Source organism: Siphateles boraxobius, unplaced genomic scaffold (assembly GCF_051911475.1).
Source record: "Siphateles boraxobius isolate OS27281-9 unplaced genomic scaffold, OSU_SipBor_1 1, whole genome shotgun sequence".
Taxonomy (NCBI): Eukaryota; Metazoa; Chordata; class Actinopteri; order Cypriniformes; family Leuciscidae; genus Siphateles; species Siphateles boraxobius.
This window is the reverse complement of record NW_027508699.1, coordinates 14,713,425-14,718,142: the sequence shown is the minus strand read 5'-3', so window position 1 is coordinate 14,718,142 and position 4,718 is coordinate 14,713,425. Positions and strand designations below refer to the sequence as shown.

Genomic DNA, 4,718 nt, shown 5'->3' with positions numbered 1-4,718 from the left:
AGGCAGGTCCTTACCAGTGTCATGTTTCATACACAGTAAAAAACGCAGTGTCAAATTAACACTTAAAGTGTTAATTTTAACACTACTCCGGATCATATATGGTCCCACTCTATCTAGAGTAAAAAGTACACTGTTCGTAGTGTTGAATTTACAGTGTTAATATAGCACCGTACAGTGTAGAAAAATTACACTGCGAGTGTCAAGTGTTACACTTACAATTTTTACACCATGGGGTTTTAACACCCCTGGTGTTGATTTAAATCCATTGGATTACACTATAAGTGTCATTTATAAAGTATTCTGTTCAGTGCAAAAACAATTTACATTATTATAGTGTTAATGTACAAGATCAGACATAAAATCAAGAGTCTTCAGACAGATGTACAAATCCAAAGTTTATTCAACAAATGGGCAAAGTGGCTCCTTTAAAACATATGCCAGATGTGAAAAGGTCAAATTATCACATTCATGAGGAGTTGCAAAGAAAAAGCAAAAAAATAAAAATAAATTAAAAAAGCATAACATCATCTAATTTGCCAAGACATGAACAAATATGACAGGTAGATTTGAACAAGATTGCAGAAAACTACTTGTCGACAGTTGTGTACCATCCATGAATGCAGTAGTAGTATTTGAGTTTATTGCCACCGGCAGCGAGCAGGTATGCTGTGTGGTCGGTTCAATGCAATCAAGGTGTTTTTGTATGCTGGTCTCTGCCAAAGACAAAAATAACAAATCAAAGTCAGCTCTCCAATTGGCCGTCTTTATAGTTTTCCACAATACAGTCAACCCAAATGGCAATATTTTGAGGCAGACAATAAATTCTCTTCTCTTCTATTATATATAAAAAAAAATAAAAAAAAACTGCACTAAAATTAAAATGAGAGGGGTTATAGCACTTACGTATAGAGGGAATGCGCATGACGTCACAGTAAGCGGAAGTCACTGCTGTTCCGCTCACTGAGTGGCAGAAAGACTGAGCGGCAGCATTGGTTTTCAGTGTGAATGCTGCGGAAAAACACACAAAACGCGTCTAAAACGGGAAAGAGCTTTGAGACTGACTGTACAACTAGATTTGACAAGAAATATGAGGTATATTTTTACAGACTACCTAAAGCTACAGAACAGAGAAGCAAATAGATCGCTGCAATTCATAGAAACAACTGGACTCCAGGCAGCGAAAGGTGGATTTGCAGTTATCCTTTTTGTGTCAATATGCTGGATTTAGTGGTAAAATCATTCTCTATATATTGTATTGTTATATATTGCAGTGACAACTCATCAATCAAATATTTACCACTGTATATTCTGTATAATTTGACATTTTTAAATAAACACTGACAAAAAAACTACACAAGTTTTAAGTCTAGACGATATGATGATATATATAACATTGATATAAGTGATCACCTGGATTTAGACCTGCCTATTTTGTATTTATATAAAGCATTCACAGGCAAATTTGCTGTATGTATTTCCCTGGTGTCGAAATCAGGCACATATAAATGTCAGGAAACACGATTCCTGGCTGCATGTCAATATCCATGGCTCACTGGATCTTTAGTAAGTTGTAAGGAACACTATATTGAGTCCAATCTTTAGTTTAAACTGATAATCGTTTGTTTTACTTGCGTTTTCGCAGTTTCCCCTATTAAATCCAGTCACGCAGCTGCTCTTCTGCCACTCAGTCCGGCTGAGGGGGCGTGTTCCGGCGGGAAAGTGACGTTAATGCATTCCCTCTATGTCCTACTGTTAGTTTAACTGCTTCTGTATTGTTCTCATTTGTAAGTCGCTTTGGATAAAAGCGTCTGCTAAATGAATAAATGTAATGTAAATAGTGACAGAAATGCCCAAATTTACCTTTTTGAAGACAACCAGGTGTTTTTCAGCTTGATATGAGCACATCTTTCCAGGTCTCTTGCAGCCTTGTGGTGATGGTGGAATCAAATCAAGGAGGAGACAAATTGATGCAAGATCGCTTCCCCATTCTAAATTACAGATGTGACAACTTCAGCAAAAAATGCATGTGCGCATATAGATAATCTTATTCTGAATTATAGTCTAACCTGAATCATCAGTTTCATCATCTTTCACAACAGATTCTGCAGAGTCAATCAGGTCCTTGAAGCTCTTGGGAGAAGCCTTTCCAGGAACTTAGTTGAGGTCTTCTAACCAAAAATCAAAAAACAAAAAAACATCAACAGTTACATAGCATAATGACAACCCAATCTCTCTCAGTGCCGGGCAGAGTAGTGCCGTTCACACCTGGCATTAACATTCATCTTGGGTGACGCACAAGTGAACAACTCGAAGTACAGGTGTAAACGCCCCCAAGACGCATTGAGATTCGATTGTTCTGATGAGGTCTAGGCCACATTCTTTTAATAGAGGGTTAGTTCACCCAAAAATTTTAATTCTGTAATTTACTCACCCTCATGTCGTTCCAAACCCGCAAGACTTTCTTTTGTCTTTGAAACACAAATGAAGATCTTTTTGATGAAATCTGAGAGCTTTCTGTCCCTCCACTGACAGCTACGCAACTACCACTTTGACGCTTTTAAAAGTTCATAAAGACATCTTAAAACTAATCCATATGAACCAAGCAGTTTAGTCCAAATTTAATTTTTCTTCTGTTTATGTTTTTTGATTAATGTTTATATGTGAATAAAAGTCTAAATTCAATCTATTTATCACAAAGCGATCGAGTCTCTTCAGAAAAATTGGACTAAACCGCTCAATTCATATAGGTTAGTTTTATGAACCATTTATGACCTTTTTGAAGCGTCAAAATGGTAGTTGCGTGGACTGTCAATGGAGGGACAGAAGTCACTCAGATTTAAAATACATTCATTTGAGTTTCGAAGATGAACGAAAGTCTTTCCGGGTTTGGAATGACATGAGGGTGAGAAAAGACAATTTTACACTTTTGGGTCAACTAACCCTTTAACTTTTTGCAGTTTAATATCTTGAATTTACACAATTCATGATGACACATCAATCACTATGCCATTTTGACAATCAAGACAAATCAATCACCAACGACACATGTAAATTCCAGGTCTGAACAAAGGCATTGTGTGGTTGCCCAGTTAGGTTTAGATTTTTCATGTTCATTTGTCATGTATTAAAATTTGTACTGCACATAGAATAAAATATAGGCTAATGATACTCACAATTATGGATTAATCTTAAGCATTCTGTTGCTTTCTTCACTTCTGTTGCAATCTCATAAGAGGAGTTTCCTTCATTCGATTTAAAGACATGTTGTTTAGAATTTATTTGACCCATAATTTGTTAATGTTATTTATAATGTGAACAGAAAATACAGATTCATATTAATAAAATACAGACAGATAAATAGTTAGTACATCATTTATAATAACATGCAGTATGAATTGATAAAGACTGATTTCAAGCTAAAGTACCTGTATGCTCTGCCAGTGCTCACGCAAATACCTGTAAACTGAACTGGAAGACAGACGGATTTATAGATTAGCTCACTTTTACAATGTTTGAATTTAACTGTCATAAAAAAAAAAACTTGATGGTAGGAAGTTTGTGTCTTGACGCAGATATGACGACATGATATTCAGTGCTGCTAAGAACAAGTAACATAGAGATTAAGTTATGTCATTCACACTTAACGTTAAACATTGACTGCGTTAATAATGCGCATGCGTCACGAAAACGGAATGGTTAACGTTTTAATGTATAACACAGCTACTTTTATACACACAAAACAAATATATAAAATGTATTACCATTTTAAGAATTCTCTCATCTGCGCAGAAAAAAAGCCCAAATAGTGCTGCTTCAGACCTCCTCATCAGCTTCAGTGCCAGGCTCGTCGTAAACCCAGGCCTCGGCGAGACTGGAGGCGGGAATGCTTACTTTCATGAAGGCTGTCAACAAACCAAAATGAAAGAAGCTAAATATATATACATAACAAATTGTAAGCACATTCCAACAAATGTATTTTAAAAGTTTGAATTAAATCGGAATGAGAAATGTTTTCTACTTTTTTCTTCTGTACATCTCTGCATCTCATGAACTTGACGAGCTTCCTTAATCCATACAAAAACGCGCAATTACTCATTTCTAAATGTGTTCACCACCATAGTTTACTAAAAATGTTAATAAATGCATTTACTATTTAATTTTAGAAAGAGAAAAGCAATTCAACCTACCGTCTCGGTCGCATGAAGATAAAATGGCGTTGTCGTCTTGCGAGGCAGCAGCAGCAGTCATCGAGGGGCGGAGTCAATATAATTCGGCGCGGTTTTTTGCACTTTCAGTGTAAAAATAAAATTACACTACGTAGCACCCTGTAATTACACTGAAGAGGAGTACTTTTTAACATTGTAGATTGTTAATTTAACTCTTTAGGAATTTATAACTTTTAACACTGGAATTTTTACACTGGCGATTTTACTGTGTACACTATATGCTGAATCCCGAGCTCGGGAGCTGGGAAGCTGATTCACGCACACTGACTCCACAGACGCTAACAAACCCGAGACACAGTTATCCGTAATCCAAGAGTTTGAATATTTTCTCATACAGATGTGAACTTGGGTTAGGGTTACAAAATCACTTTTTGTTATGAATTGTAGGGATATTTGAGACGTCTTCTCTAATAGGAGTTCATTAGCCTCCACACATAAACCTGGAATTGGAGAAGTTCTGTAATCTCCCAGCCATGTCGCAATCCTTGATGG

General features: G+C 36.3%; 1 long non-coding RNA gene across 2 annotated transcripts; it reads right to left on the bottom strand.

Annotated features, from left to right (window-relative positions):
• Positions 1 to 627: 627 nt before the first annotated feature.
• LOC143735573 (uncharacterized) lies at positions 628 to 3,222 on the bottom strand. 2 transcript variants are annotated; one of them, XR_013203279.1, is made up of 4 exons: positions 3,174 to 3,222; positions 2,067 to 2,168; positions 1,861 to 1,988; positions 628 to 713 (listed from the first exon to the last, which is right to left on the bottom strand). It is a non-coding gene; the product is annotated as an uncharacterized LOC143735573 (long non-coding RNA). The 2 variants fall into 2 exon arrangements; XR_013203253.1 differs by lacking the exon at positions 3,174 to 3,222 and having other exon boundaries at positions 2,067 to 2,376.
• Between the last annotated feature and the right edge of the window lie 1,496 nt (positions 3,223 to 4,718).